The sequence below is a fragment of the Oryzias latipes genome, chromosome 1 (assembly GCF_053564925.1).
Source record: "Oryzias latipes strain Hd-rR chromosome 1, Olatipes_Hd-rR_3.1".
Classification (NCBI taxonomy): domain Eukaryota; kingdom Metazoa; phylum Chordata; class Actinopteri; order Beloniformes; family Adrianichthyidae; genus Oryzias; species Oryzias latipes.
The window spans coordinates 3,632,703-3,646,490 of NC_136237.1; the positions used below are offsets into that span (position 1 = coordinate 3,632,703).

General features: G+C 41.8%; 26 non-coding genes across 26 annotated transcripts; 8 read left to right on the forward strand and 18 right to left on the reverse strand.

The window, feature by feature from the left end:
* Positions 1-240: 240 nt before the first annotated feature.
* Positions 241-311, reverse strand: trnag-gcc (transfer RNA glycine (anticodon GCC)). The gene has a single exon. It is a non-coding gene; the product is annotated as a tRNA-Gly (tRNA).
* Positions 312-773: 462 nt separating this feature from the next.
* Positions 774-845, forward strand: trnae-cuc (transfer RNA glutamic acid (anticodon CUC)). The gene has a single exon. It is a non-coding gene; the product is annotated as a tRNA-Glu (tRNA).
* Positions 846-1,190: 345 nt separating this feature from the next.
* On the reverse strand, positions 1,191-1,261 carry trnag-ucc (transfer RNA glycine (anticodon UCC)). Its single transcript has one exon. It is a non-coding gene; the product is annotated as a tRNA-Gly (tRNA).
* A 560-nt stretch (positions 1,262-1,821) lies between these two features.
* Positions 1,822-1,892, reverse strand: trnag-gcc (transfer RNA glycine (anticodon GCC)). Its single transcript has one exon. It is a non-coding gene; the product is annotated as a tRNA-Gly (tRNA).
* Positions 1,893-2,743: 851 nt separating this feature from the next.
* On the reverse strand, positions 2,744-2,814 carry trnag-ucc (transfer RNA glycine (anticodon UCC)). The gene has a single exon. It is a non-coding gene; the product is annotated as a tRNA-Gly (tRNA).
* Positions 2,815-3,007: 193 nt separating this feature from the next.
* Positions 3,008-3,079, forward strand: trnae-uuc (transfer RNA glutamic acid (anticodon UUC)). The gene has a single exon. It is a non-coding gene; the product is annotated as a tRNA-Glu (tRNA).
* A 313-nt stretch (positions 3,080-3,392) lies between these two features.
* trnag-gcc (transfer RNA glycine (anticodon GCC)) lies at positions 3,393-3,463 on the reverse strand. The gene has a single exon. It is a non-coding gene; the product is annotated as a tRNA-Gly (tRNA).
* A 462-nt stretch (positions 3,464-3,925) lies between these two features.
* On the forward strand, positions 3,926-3,997 carry trnae-cuc (transfer RNA glutamic acid (anticodon CUC)). The gene has a single exon. It is a non-coding gene; the product is annotated as a tRNA-Glu (tRNA).
* Positions 3,998-4,342: 345 nt separating this feature from the next.
* On the reverse strand, positions 4,343-4,413 carry trnag-ucc (transfer RNA glycine (anticodon UCC)). The gene has a single exon. It is a non-coding gene; the product is annotated as a tRNA-Gly (tRNA).
* A 193-nt stretch (positions 4,414-4,606) lies between these two features.
* Positions 4,607-4,678, forward strand: trnae-uuc (transfer RNA glutamic acid (anticodon UUC)). The gene has a single exon. It is a non-coding gene; the product is annotated as a tRNA-Glu (tRNA).
* A 313-nt stretch (positions 4,679-4,991) lies between these two features.
* Positions 4,992-5,062, reverse strand: trnag-gcc (transfer RNA glycine (anticodon GCC)). The gene has a single exon. It is a non-coding gene; the product is annotated as a tRNA-Gly (tRNA).
* Positions 5,063-5,524: 462 nt separating this feature from the next.
* trnae-cuc (transfer RNA glutamic acid (anticodon CUC)) lies at positions 5,525-5,596 on the forward strand. The gene has a single exon. It is a non-coding gene; the product is annotated as a tRNA-Glu (tRNA).
* A 345-nt stretch (positions 5,597-5,941) lies between these two features.
* On the reverse strand, positions 5,942-6,012 carry trnag-ucc (transfer RNA glycine (anticodon UCC)). Its single transcript has one exon. It is a non-coding gene; the product is annotated as a tRNA-Gly (tRNA).
* A 560-nt stretch (positions 6,013-6,572) lies between these two features.
* trnag-gcc (transfer RNA glycine (anticodon GCC)) lies at positions 6,573-6,643 on the reverse strand. The gene has a single exon. It is a non-coding gene; the product is annotated as a tRNA-Gly (tRNA).
* Positions 6,644-7,519: 876 nt separating this feature from the next.
* Positions 7,520-7,590, reverse strand: trnag-ucc (transfer RNA glycine (anticodon UCC)). Its single transcript has one exon. It is a non-coding gene; the product is annotated as a tRNA-Gly (tRNA).
* A 193-nt stretch (positions 7,591-7,783) lies between these two features.
* trnae-uuc (transfer RNA glutamic acid (anticodon UUC)) lies at positions 7,784-7,855 on the forward strand. The gene has a single exon. It is a non-coding gene; the product is annotated as a tRNA-Glu (tRNA).
* A 313-nt stretch (positions 7,856-8,168) lies between these two features.
* Positions 8,169-8,239, reverse strand: trnag-gcc (transfer RNA glycine (anticodon GCC)). The gene has a single exon. It is a non-coding gene; the product is annotated as a tRNA-Gly (tRNA).
* An 851-nt stretch (positions 8,240-9,090) lies between these two features.
* On the reverse strand, positions 9,091-9,161 carry trnag-ucc (transfer RNA glycine (anticodon UCC)). The gene has a single exon. It is a non-coding gene; the product is annotated as a tRNA-Gly (tRNA).
* Positions 9,162-9,354: 193 nt separating this feature from the next.
* trnae-uuc (transfer RNA glutamic acid (anticodon UUC)) lies at positions 9,355-9,426 on the forward strand. Its single transcript has one exon. It is a non-coding gene; the product is annotated as a tRNA-Glu (tRNA).
* Positions 9,427-9,771: 345 nt separating this feature from the next.
* Positions 9,772-9,842, reverse strand: trnag-ucc (transfer RNA glycine (anticodon UCC)). Its single transcript has one exon. It is a non-coding gene; the product is annotated as a tRNA-Gly (tRNA).
* Positions 9,843-10,420: 578 nt separating this feature from the next.
* Positions 10,421-10,491, reverse strand: trnag-gcc (transfer RNA glycine (anticodon GCC)). Its single transcript has one exon. It is a non-coding gene; the product is annotated as a tRNA-Gly (tRNA).
* An 879-nt stretch (positions 10,492-11,370) lies between these two features.
* Positions 11,371-11,441, reverse strand: trnag-ucc (transfer RNA glycine (anticodon UCC)). Its single transcript has one exon. It is a non-coding gene; the product is annotated as a tRNA-Gly (tRNA).
* Positions 11,442-12,019: 578 nt separating this feature from the next.
* Positions 12,020-12,090, reverse strand: trnag-gcc (transfer RNA glycine (anticodon GCC)). The gene has a single exon. It is a non-coding gene; the product is annotated as a tRNA-Gly (tRNA).
* An 875-nt stretch (positions 12,091-12,965) lies between these two features.
* On the reverse strand, positions 12,966-13,036 carry trnag-ucc (transfer RNA glycine (anticodon UCC)). The gene has a single exon. It is a non-coding gene; the product is annotated as a tRNA-Gly (tRNA).
* A 193-nt stretch (positions 13,037-13,229) lies between these two features.
* trnae-uuc (transfer RNA glutamic acid (anticodon UUC)) lies at positions 13,230-13,301 on the forward strand. The gene has a single exon. It is a non-coding gene; the product is annotated as a tRNA-Glu (tRNA).
* Positions 13,302-13,614: 313 nt separating this feature from the next.
* trnag-gcc (transfer RNA glycine (anticodon GCC)) lies at positions 13,615-13,685 on the reverse strand. The gene has a single exon. It is a non-coding gene; the product is annotated as a tRNA-Gly (tRNA).
* Positions 13,686-13,788: the final 103 nt, after the last annotated feature.

Below are 13,788 nucleotides of genomic sequence, written 5' to 3' on the forward strand. Positions count from 1 at the left end.
TCAAAGAGAGACCAACCTTGCGTGTTGACCACATCCTAAAGAAGATAACCCAATGAATGAAAGCATCTCTCAGCATTGAATGATTTCTCTTACAAGACGAAAACGCCAGCATTTCTGTAGTGTGAGCTAAGCTTTCCTTGTCATAGATCGACATTGGGCTTTTTACGTTGACACTCTACATGTTTTAATGAAATACTTTGACACAAGAAGGTTACTGAACATAACAAAAACAGCAATCAATGCATTGGCTGGGAATTGAACCCAGGTCAACTGCATGGCAAGCAGCTATGCTACCACTATACCACCAATGCCCACACAAGTGATGCTACCCCCACATTAAAGGTAGAATCTCCCAGCCTGTGCAAATTTCTGCAGGGAAGAGTTCCCGCCTCTAGTCCAAGAGCCCATCATTGTTGCACAGTGGCACAAGCCATTTACTTGCCCATGTATATGTTTATGCAGTAATTAATGTGCATTTGAACTATCAGCCCAGGAGTACTAGCAGCATGTGTGGGGCAGAGTTACCTGATCCATCTGGACATCTGTTTGACTTTTTAAAGTAGACACATGTTGCAGTCAAGAAGACAAACATCCCAATGGCAGCAAGATGAACAACACAATAAACTGAAGAAATTTGCTACAGTAAAAATAAATGGGCACTGTTCCAAAAATCAGAAATATCTACAACAAGGCCACATCAAAATTGCAGTCTTTTGCAACGTATGCTAATTCTTGTAGTCTGTTAAAAATGTTGTTTGCTTCATGCAGGCATTTCCCTGATGGTCTAATGGCTAGGATTTGGCGCTCTCACCGCTACGGTCCGGGTTCAATTCCCGGTCAGGGAATCCACCATGTTTATAGGAGAACTCACCTGAAACCCTAGTTAAGCCTATGCACATAATGACACACATTATAAACCACTTTTCAATAGAGACTTATCTAAGACTTGAACCAACCTTGTCATTTGAACACATTCTAAACAAGGGATTCCAAGAGAAGCAAGTATTTCTCAGCATTTGAATGATTTCTCTGGCAATATAGACATGAAGATGGAAAATTTGACACTTCAGTAGTGTGTGGGCTATGTTTTCCATGTCTTGGATCAATATTAGACATTACAGGTTGACATTTTACAGGTTTTATTTGAATAATATTTAGCATGAAGTTTAATTCTCAAAAACACTAATCAATGCATTGGCTGGGAATTGAACCCAGGTCAACTGCTTGGAAGGCAGCTATGCTACCACTATACCACCAATGCCCACTGTGTCAAAAGGACACCGCATTAAAACTAGAATGTCTAAGACTGTGCAAAGTTGTGCAAGGAAGAGTCCCCACATCCAGTCCAAGAACCCATCATTGTTGCACAGTAGCCCAAGCCATTCACCCGCCCAGCTATGACATCCCCTATGCTACCAATGCCAACTCTCTTGAAGCATTTCCACAGGAGAATTTCCCTGATGGTCTAATGGCTAGGATTTGGCGCTTTCACCGCCACGGTCAGGGAATCCTCTATGTTCAAAAGGAAACTGGCATGAAACACTAGTTTAACCTACAATGACACACATCCTGAACCATTTTTCAAAGAGAGACCAACCTTGCGTGTTGACCACATCCTAAAGAAGATAACCCAATGAATGAAAGCATCTCTCAGCATTGAATGATTTCTCTTACAAGACGAAAACGCCAGCATTTCTGTAGTGTGAGCTAAGCTTTCCTTGTCATAGATCGACATTGGGCTTTTTACGTTGACACTCTACATGTTTTAATGAAATACTTTGACACAAGAAGGTTACTGAACATAACAAAAACAGCAATCAATGCATTGGCTGGGAATTGAACCCAGGTCAACTGCATGGCAAGCAGCTATGCTACCACTATACCACCAATGCCCACACAAGTGATGCTACCCCCACATTAAAGGTAGAATCTCCCAGCCTGTGCAAATTTCTGCAGGGAAGAGTTCCCGCCTCTAGTCCTAGAGCCCATCATTGTAGCACAGTGGCACAAGCCATTTACTTGCCCATGTATATGTTTATGCAGTAATTAATGTGCATTTGAACTATCAGCCCAGGAGTACTAGCAGCATGTGTGGGGCAGAGTTACCTGATCCATCTGGACATCTGTTTGACTTTTTAAAGTAGACACATGTTGCAGTCAAGAAGACAAACATCCCAATGGCAGCAAGATGAACAACACAACAAACTGAAGAAATTTGCTACAGTAAAAATAAATGGGCACTGTTCCAAAAATCAGAAATATCTACAACAAGGCCACATCAAAATTGCAGTCTTTTGCAACGTATGCTAATTCTTGTAGTCTGTTAAAAATGTTGTTTGCTTCATGCAGGAATTTCCCTCATGGTCTAATGGCTAGGATTTGGCGCTCTCACCGCCACAGTCCGGGTTCAATTCCCGGTCAGGGAATCCACCCTAGTTTAGCCTATGCACATAATGACACACATTATAAACCACTTTTCAATAGAGACTTATCTAAGACTTGAACCAACCTTGTCATTTGAACACATTCTAAACAAGGGATTCCAAGAGAAGCAAATATTTCTCAGCATTTGAATGATTTCTCTGGCAATATAGACATGAAGATGGAAAATTCAACACTTCAGTAGTGTTTGGGCTATGTTTTCCATGTCTTGGATCAACATTAGACATTACAGGTTGACATTTTACAGGTTTTATTTCAATAATATTTAGCATGAAGTTTAATTCTCAAAAACTCTAATCAATGCATTGGCTGGGAATTGAACCCAGGTCAACTGCTTGGAAGGCAGCTATGCTACCACTATACCACCAATGCCCACTGTGTCAAAAGGACACCGCATTAAAACTAGAATGTCTAAGACTGTGCAAAGTTGTGCAAGGAAGAGTCCCCACATCCAGTCCAAGAACCCATCATTGTTGCACAGTAGCCCAAGCCATTCACCCGCCCAGCTATGACATCCCCTATGCTACCAATGCCAACTCTCTTGAAGCATTTCCACAGGAGAATTTCCCTGATGGTCTAATGGCTAGGATTTGGTGCTTTCACCGCCACGGTCCGGGTTCAATTCCCGGTCAGCGAATCCTCTATGTTCAAAAGGAAACTGGCCAGAAACATTAGTTTAACCTACAATGACACACATCCTGAACCATTTTTCAAAGAGAGACCAACCTTGCGTGTTGACCACATCCTAAAGAAGATAACCCAATGAATGAAAGCATCTCTCAGCATTGAATGATTTCTCTTACAAGATGAAAACGCCAGCATTTCTGTAGTGTGAGCTAAGCTTTCCTTGTCATAGATCGACATTGGGCTTTTTACGTTGACACTCTACATGTTTTAATGAAATACTTTGACACAAGAAGGTTACTGAACATAACAAAATCAGCAATCAATGCATTGGCTGGGAATTGAACCCAGGTCAACTGCATGGCAAGCAGCTATGCTACCACTATACCACCAATGCCCACACAAGTGATGCTACCCCCACATTAAAGGTAGAATCTCCCAGCCTGTGCAAATTTCTGCAGGGAAGAGTTCCCGCCTCTAGTCCAAGAGCCCATCATTGTTGCACAGTGGCACAAGCCATTTACTTGCCCATGTATATGTTTATGCAGTAATTAATGTGCATTTGAACTATCAGCCCAGGAGTACTAGCAGCATGTGTGGGGCAGAGTTACCTGATCCATCTGGACATCTGTTTGACTTTTTAAAGTAGACACATGTTGCAGTCAAGAAGACAAACATCCCAATGGCAGCAAGATGAACAACACAACAAACTGAAGAAATTTGCTACAGTAAAAATAAATGGGCACTGTTCCAAAAATCAGAAATATCTACAACAAGGCCACATCAAAATTGCAGTCTTTTGCAACGTATGCTAATTCTTGTAGTCTGTTAAAAATGTTGTTTGCTTCATGCAGGCATTTCCCTGATGGTCTAATGGCTAGGATTTGGCGCTCTCACCGCCACGGTCCGGGTTCAATTCCCGGTCAGGGAATCCACCATGTTTATAGGAGAACTCACCTGAAACCCTAGTTAAGCCTATGCACATAATGACACACATTATAAACCACTTTTCAATAGAGACTTATCTAAGACTTGAACCAACCTTGTCATTTGAACACATTCTAAACAAGGGATTCCAAGAGAAGCAAGTATTTCTCAGCATTTGAATGATTTCTCTGGCAATATAGACATGAAGATGGAAAATTTGACACTTCAGTAGTGTGTGGGCTATGTTTTCCATGTCTTGGATCAACATTAGACATTACAGGTTGACATTTTACAGGTTTTATTTCAATAATATTTAGCATGAAGTTTAATTCTCAAAAACTCTAATCAATGCATTGGCTGGGAATTGAACCCAGGTCAACTGCTTGGAAGGCAGCTATGCTACCACTATACCACCAATGCCCACTGTGTCAAAAGGACACCGCATTAAAACTAGAATGTCTAAGACTGTGCAAAGTTGTGCAAGGAAGAGTCCCCACATCCAGTCCAAGAACCCATCATTGTTGCACAGTAGCCCAAGCCATTCACCCGCCCAGCTATGACATCCCCTATGCTACCAATGCCAACTCTCTTGAAGCATTTCCACAGGAGAATTTCCCTGATGGTCTAATGGCTAGGATTTGGTGCTTTCACCGCCACGGTCCGGGTTCAATTCCCGGTCAGCGAATCCTCTATGTTCTAAAGGAAACTGGCCAGAAACATTAGTTTAACCTACAATGACACACATCCTGAACCATTTTTCAAAGAGAGACCAACCTTGCGTGTTGACCACATCCTAAAGAAGATAACCCAATGAATGAAAGCATCTCTCAGCATTGAATGATTTCTCTTACAAGATGAAAACGCCAGCATTTCTGTAGTGTGAGCTAAGCTTTCCTTGTCATAGATCGACATTGGGCTTTTTACTTTGACACTCTACATGTTTTAATGAAATACTTTGACACAAGAAGGTTACTGAACATAACAAAAACAGCAATCAATGCATTGGCTGGGAATTGAACCCAGGTCAACTGCATGGCAAGCAGCTATGCTACCACTATACCACCAATGCCCACACAAGTGATGCTACCCCCACATTAAAGGTAGAATCTCCCAGCCTGTGCAAATTTCTGCAGGGAAGAGTTCCCGCCTCTAGTCCAAGAGCCCATCATTGTTGCACAGTGGCACAAGCCATTTACTTGCCCATGTATATGTTTATGCAGTAATTAATGTGCATTTGAACTATCAGCCCAGGAGTACTAGCAGCATGTGTGGGGCAGAGTTACCTGATCCATCTGGACATCTGTTTGACTTTTTAAAGTAGACACATGTTGCAGTCAAGAAGACAAACATCCCAATGGCAGCAAGATGAACAACACAACAAACTGAAGAAATTTGCTACAGTAAAAATAAATGGGCACTGTTCCAAAAATCAGAAATATCTACAACAAGGCCACATCAAAATTGCAGTCTTTTGCAACGTATGCTAATTCTTGTAGTCTGTTAAAAATGTTGTTTGCTTCATGCAGGCATTTCCCTGATGGTCTAATGGCTAGGATTTGGCGCTCTCACCGCTACGGTCCGGGTTCAATTCCCGGTCAGGGAATCCACCATGTTTATAGGAGAACTCACCTGAAACCCTAGTTAAGCCTATGCACATAATGACACACATTATAAACCACTTTTCAATAGAGACTTATCTAAGACTTGAACCAACCTTGTCATTTGAACACATTCTAAACAAGGGATTCCAAGAGAAGCAAGTATTTCTCAGCATTTGAATGATTTCTCTGGCAATATAGACATGAAGATGGAAAATTTGACACTTCAGTAGTGTGTGGGCTATGTTTTCCATGTCTTGGATCAACATTAGACATTACAGGTTGACATTTTACAGGTTTTATTTGAATAATATTTAGCATGAAGTTTAATTCTCAAAAACACTAATCAATGCATTGGCTGGGAATTGAACCCAGGTCAACTGCTTGGAAGGCAGCTATGCTACCACTATACCACCAATGCCCACTGTGTCAAAAGGACACCGCATTTAAACTAGAATGTCTAAGACTGTGCAAAGTTGTGCAAGGAAGAGTCCCCACATCCAGTCCAAGAACCCATCATTGTTGCACAGTAGCCCAAGCCATTCACCCGCCCAGCTATGACATCCCCTATGCTACCAATGCCAACTCTCTTGAAGCATTTCCACAGGAGAATTTCCCTGATGGTCTAATGGCTAGGATTTGGCGCTTTCACCGCCACGGTCAGGGAATCCTCTATGTTCAAAAGGAAACTGGCATGAAACACTAGTTTAACCTACAATGACACACATCCTGAACCATTTTTCAAAGAGAGACCAACCTTGCGTGTTGACCACATCCTAAAGAAGATAACCCAATGAATGAAAGCATCTCTCAGCATTGAATGATTTCTCTTACAAGACGAAAACGCCAGCATTTCTGTAGTGTGAGCTAAGCTTTCCTTGTCATAGATCGACATTGGGCTTTTTACGTTGACACTCTACATGTTTTAATGAAATACTTTGACACAAGAAGGTTACTGAACATAACAAAAACAGCAATCAATGCATTGGCTGGGAATTGAACCCAGGTCAACTGCATGGCAAGCAGCTATGCTACCACTATACCACCAATGCCCACACAAGTGATGCTACCCCCACATTAAAGGTAGAATCTCCCAGCCTGTGCAAATTTCTGCAGGGAAGAGTTCCCGCCTCTAGTCCAAGAGCCCATCATTGTTGCACAGTGGCACAAGCCATTTACTTGCCCATGTATATGTTTATGCAGTAATTAATGTGCATTTGAACTATCAGCCCAGGAGTACTAGCAGCATGTGTGGGGCAGAGTTACCTGATCCATCTGGACATCTGTTTGACTTTTTAAAGTAGACACATGTTGCAGTCAAGAAGACAAACATCCCAATGGCAGCAAGATGAACAACACAACAAACTGAAGAAATTTGCTACAGTAAAAATAAATGGGCACTGTTCCAAAAATCAGAAATATCTACAACAAGGCCACATCAAAATTGCAGTCTTTTGCAACGTATGCTAATTCTTGTAGTCTGTTAAAAATGTTGTTTGCTTCATGCAGGAATTTCCCTCATGGTCTAATGGCTAGGATTTGGCGCTCTCACCGCCACAGTCCGGGTTCAATTCCCGGTCAGGGAATCCACCATGTTTATAGGAGAACTCACCTGAAACCCTAGTTTAGCCTATGCACATAATGACACACATTATAAACCACTTTTCAATAGAGACTTATCTATGACTTGAACCAACCTTGTCATTTGAACACATTCTAAACAAGGGATTCCAAGAGAAGCAAACATTTCTCAGCATTGAATGATTTCTCTGGCAATATAGACATGAAGATGGAAAATTCGACACTTCAGTAGTGTGTGGGCTGTTTTCCATGTCTTGGATCAACATTAGACATTACAGGTTGACATTTTACAGGTTTTATTTGAATAATATTTAGCATGAAGTTTAATTCTCAAAAACACTAATCAATGCATTGGCTGGGAATTGAACCCAGGTCAACTGCTTGGAAGGCAGCTATGCTACCACTATACCACCAATGCCCACTGTGTCAAAAGGACACCGCATTAAAACTAGAATGTCTAAGACTGTGCAAAGTTGTGCAAGGAAGAGTCCCCACATCCAGTCCAAGAACCCATCATTGTTGCACAGTAGCCCAAGCCATTCACCCGCCCAGCTATGACATCCCCTATGCTACCAATGCCAACTCTCTTGAAGCATTTCCACAGGAGAATTTCCCTGATGGTCTAATGGCTAGGATTTGGCGCTTTCACCGCCAAGGTCCGGGTTCAATTCCCGGTCAGGGAATCCTCTATGTTCAAAAGGAAACTGGCATGAAACACTAGTTTAACCTACAATGACACACATCCTGAACCATTTTTCAAAGAGAGACCAACCTTGCGTGTTGACCACATCCTAAAGAAGATAACCCAATGAATGAAAGCATCTCTCAGCATTGAATGATTTCTCTTACAAGACGAAAACGCCAGCATTTCTGTAGTGTGAGCTAAGCTTTCCTTGTCATAGATCGACATTGGGCTTTTTACGTTGACACTCTACATGTTTTAATGAAATACTTTGACACAAGAAGGTTACTGAACATAACAAAAACAGCAATCAATGCATCGGCTGGGAATTGAACCCAGGTTAACTGCATGGCAAGCAGCTATGCTACCACTATACCACCAATGCCCACACAAGTGATGCTACCCCCACATTAAAGGTAGAATCTCCCAGCCTGTGCAAATTTCTGCAGGGAAGAGTTCCCGCCACTAGTCCAAGAGCCCATCATTGTAGCACAGTGGCACAAGCCATTTACTTGCCCATGTATATGTTTATGCAGTAATTAATGTGCATTTGAACTATCAGCCCAGGAGTACTAGCAGCATGTGTGGGGCAGAGTTACCTGATCCATCTGGACATCTGTTTGACTTTTTAAAGTAGACACATGTTGCAGTCAAGAAGACAAACATCCCAATGGCAGCAAGATGAACAACACAACAAACTGAAGAAATTTGCTACAGTAAAAATAAATGGGCACTGTTCCAAAAATCAGAAATATCTACAACAAGGCCACATCAAAATTGCAGTCTTTTGCAACGTATGCTAATTCTTGTAGTCTGTTAAAAATGTTGTTTGCTTCATGCAGGAATTTCCCTCATGGTCTAATGGCTAGGATTTGGCGCTCTCACCGCCACAGTCCGGGTTCAATTCCCGGTCAGGGAATCCACCCTAGTTTAGCCCATGCACATAATGACACACATTATAAACCACTTTTCAATAGAGACTTATCTAAGACTTGAACCAACCTTGTCATTTGAACACATTCTAAACAAGGGATTCCAAGAGAAGCAAATATTTCTCAGCATTTGAATGATTTCTCTGGCAATATAGACATGAAGATGGAAAATTCGACACTTCAGTAGTGTGTGGGCTATTTTTTCCATGTCTTGGATCAACATTAGACATTACAGGTTGACATTTTACAGGTTTTATTTGAATAATATTTAGCATGAAGTTTAATTCTCAAAAACACTAATCAATGCATTGGCTGGGAATTGAACCCATGTCAACTGCTTGGAAGGCAGCTATGCTACCACTATACCACCAATGCCCACTGTGTCAAAAGGACACCGCATTAAAACTAGAATGTCTAAGACTGTGCAAAGTTGTGCAAGGAAGAGTCCCCACATCCAGTCCAAGAACCCATCATTGTTGCACAGTAGCCCAAGCCATTCACCTGCCCAGCTATGACATCCCCTATGCTACCAATGCCAACTCTCTTGAAGCATTTCCACAGGAGAATTTCCCTGATGGTCTAATGGCTAGGATTTGGCGCTTTCACCGCCACGGTCCGGGTTCAATTCCCGGTCTAGGAATCCACCATGTTTAAAGGAGAACTCACCTGAAACCCTAGTTTAGCCTATGCACATAATGACACACATTATAAACCACTTTTCAATAGAGACTTATCTAAGACTTGAACCAACCTTGTCATTTGAACACATTCTAAACAAGGGATTCCAAGAGAAGCAAATATTTCTCAGCATTTGAATGATTTCTCTGGCAATATAGACATGAAGATGGAAAATTCGACACTTCAGTAGTGTGTGGGCTATGTTTTCCATGTCTTGGATCAACATTAGACATTACAGGTTGACATTCTACAAGTTTTATTTCAATAATATTTAGCATGAAGTTTAATTCTCAAAAACACTAATCAATGCATTGGCTGGGAATTGAACCCAGGTCAACTGCTTGGAAGGCAGCTATGCTACCACTATACCACCAATGCCCACTGTGTCAAAAGGACACCGCATTAAAACTAGAATGTCTAAGACTGTGCAAAGTTGTGCAAGGAAGAGTCCCCACATCCAGTCCAAGAACCCATCATTGTTGCACAGTAGCCCAAGCCATTCACCTGCCCAGCTATGACATCCCCTATGCCACCAATGCCAACTCTCTTGAAGCATTTCCACAGGAGAATTTCCCTGATGGTCTAATGGCTAGGATTTGGCGCTTTCACCGACACGGTCCGGTTTCAATTCCCGGTCAGGGAATCCTCTATGTTCAAAAGGAAACTGGCATGAAACACTAGTTTAACCTACAAGGACACACATCCTGAACCATTTTTCAAAGAGAGACCAACCTTGCGTGTTGACCACATCCTAAAGAAGATAACCCAATGAATGAAAGCATCTCTCAGCATTGAATGATTTCTCTTACAAGACGAAAACGCCAGCATTTCAGTAGTGTGAGCTAAGCTTTCCTTGTCATAGATCGACATTGGGCTTTTTACGTTGACACTTTACATGTTTTAATGAAATACTTTGACACAAGAAGGTTACTGAACATAACAAAAACAGCAATCAATGCATTGGCTGGGAATTGAACCCAGGTCAACTGCATGGCAAGCAGCTATGCTACCACTATACCACCAATGCCCACACAAGTGATGCTACCCCCACATTAAAGGTAGAATCTCCCAGCCTGTGCAAATTTCTGCAGGGAAGAGTTCCCGCCTCTAGTCCAAGAGCCCATCATTGTTGCACAGTGGCACAAGCCATTTACTTGCCCATGTATATGTTTATGCAGTAATTAATGTGCATTTGAACTATCAGCCCAGGAGTACTAGCAGCATGTGTGGGGCAGAGTTACCTGATCCATCTGGACATCTGTTTGACTTTTTAAAGTAGACACATGTTGCAGTCAAGAAGACAAACATCCCAATGGCAGCAAGATGAACAACACAACAAACTGAAGAAATTTGCTACAGTAAAAATAAATGGGCACTGTTCCAAAAATCAGAAATATCTACAACAAGGCCACATCAAAATTGCAGTCTTTTGCAACGTATGCTAATTCTTGTAGTCTGTTAAAAATGTTGTTTGCTTCATGCAGGCATTTCCCTGATGGTCTAATGGCTAGGATTTGCTGCTCTCACCGCCACGGTCTGGGTTCAATTCCCGGTCAGGGAATCCACCGTTTTTAAAGGAGAACTTACCTGAAACCCTAGTTTAGCCTATGCACATAATGACACATATTATAAACCACTTTTCAATAGAGACTTATCTAAGACTTGAACCAACCTTGTCATTTGAACACATTCTAAACAAGGGATTCCAAGAGAAGCAAATATTTCTCAGCATTTGAATGATTTCTCTGGCAATATAGACATGAAGATGGAAAATTCGACACTTCAGTAGTGTGTGGGCTATGTTTTCCATGTCTTGGATCAACATTAGACATTACAGGTTGACATTTTACAGGTTTTATTTCAATAATATTTAGCATGAAGTTTAATTCTCAAACACTCTAATCAATGCATTGGCTGGGAATTGAACCCAGGTCAACTGCTTGGAAGGCAGCTATGCTACCACTATACCACCAATGCCCACTGTGTCAAAAGGACACCGCATTAAAACTAGAATGTCTAAGACTGTGCAAAGTTGTGCAAGGAAGAGTCCCCACATCCAGTCCAAGAACCCATCATTGTTGCACAGTAGCCCAAGCCATTCACCCGCCCAGCTATGACATCCCCTATGCTACCAATGCCAACTCTCTTGAAGCATTTCCACAGGAGAATTTCCCTGATGGTCTAATGGCTAGGATTTGGCGCTTTCACCGACACGGTCCGGTTTCAATTCCCGGTCAGGGAATCCTCTATGTTCAAAAGGAAACTGGCATGAAACACTACTTTAACCTACAATGACACACATCCTGAACCATTTTTCAAAGAGAGACCAACCTTGCGTGTTGACCACATCCTAAAGAAGATAACCCAATGAATGAAAGCATCTCTCAGCATTGAATGATTTCTCTTACAAGACGAAAACGCCAGCATTTCAGTAGTGTGAGCTAAGCTTTCCTTGTCATAGATCGACATTGGGCTTTTTACGTTGACACTCTACATGTTTTAATGAAATACTTTGACACAAGAAGGTTACTGAACATAACAAAAACAGCAATCAATGCATTGGCTGGGAATTGAACCCAGGTCAACTGCATGGCAAGCAGCTATGCTACCACTATACCACCAATGCCCACACAAGTGATGCTACCCCCACATTAAAGGTAGAATCTCCCAGCCTGTGCAAATTTCTGCAGGGAAGAGTTCCCGCCTCTAGTCCAAGAGCCCATCATTGTTGCACAGTGGCACAAGCCATTTACTTGCCCATGTATATGTTTATGCAGTAATTAATGTGCATTTGAACTATCAGCCCAGGAGTACTAGCAGCATGTGTGGGGCAGAGTTACCTGATCCATATGGACATCTGTTTGACTTTTTAAAGTAGACACATGTTGAAGTCAAGAAGACAAACATCCCAATGGCAGCAAGATGAACAACACAACAAACTGAAGAAATTTGCTACAGTAAAAATAAATGGGCACTGTTCCAAAAATCAGAAATATCTACAAGGCCACATCAAAATTGCAGTCTTTTGCAACGTATGCTAATTCTTGTAGTCTGTTAAAAATGTTGTTTGCTTCATGCAGGCATTTCCCTGATGGTCTAATGGCTAGGATTTGCTGCTCTCACCGCCACGGTCTGGGTTCAATTCCCGGTCAGGGAATCCACCATGTTTAAAGGAGAACTTACCTGAAACCCTAGTTTAGCCTATGCACATAATGACACATATTATAAACCACTTTTCAATAGAGACTTATCTAAGACTTGAACCAACCTTGTCATTTGAACACATTCTAAACAAGGGATTCCAAGAGAAGCAAACATTTCTCAGCATTGAATGATTTCTCTGGCAATATAGACATGAAGATGGAAAATTCGACACTTCAGTAGTGTGTGGGCTATGTTTTCCATGTCTTGGATCAACATTAGACATTACAGGTTGACATTTTACAGGTTTTATTTCAATAATATTTAGCATGAAGTTTAATTCTCAAAAACACTAATCAATGCATTGGCTGGGAATTGAACCCAGGTCAACTGCTTGGAAGGCAGCTATGCTACCAGTATACCACCAATGCCCACTGTGTCAAAAGGACACCGCATTAAAACTAGAATGTCTAAGACTGTGCAAAGTTGTGCAAGGAAGAGTCCCCACATCCAGTCCAAGAACCCATCATTGTTGCACAGTAGCCCAAACCATTCACCCGCCCAGCTATGACATCCCCTATGCCACCAATGCCAACTCTCTTGAAGCATTTCCACAGGAGAATTTCCCTGATGGTCTAATGGCTAGGATTTGGTGCTTTCACCGCCACGGTCCGGTTTCAATTCCCGGTCAGGGAATCCTCTATGTTCAAAAGGAAACTGGCATGAAACACTAGTTTAACCTACAATGACACACATCCTGAACCATTTTTCAAAGAGAGACCAACCTTGCGTGTTGACCACATCCTAAAGAAGATAACCCAATGAATGAAAGCATCTCTCAGCATTGAATGATTTCTCTTACAAGACGAAAACGCCAGCATTTCAGTAGTGTGAGCTAAGCTTTCCTTGTCATAGATCGACATTGGGCTTTTTACGTTGACACTCTACATGTTTTAATGAAATACTTTGACACAAGAAGGTTACTGAACATAACAAAAACAGCAATCAATGCATTGGCTGGGAATTGAACCCAGGTCAACTGCATGGCAAGCAGCTATGCTACCACTATACCACCAATGCCCACACAAGTGATGCTACCCCCACATTAAAGGTAGAATCTCCCAGCCTGTGCAAATTTCTGCAGGGAAGAGTTCCCGCCTCTAGTCCAAGAGCCCATCATTGT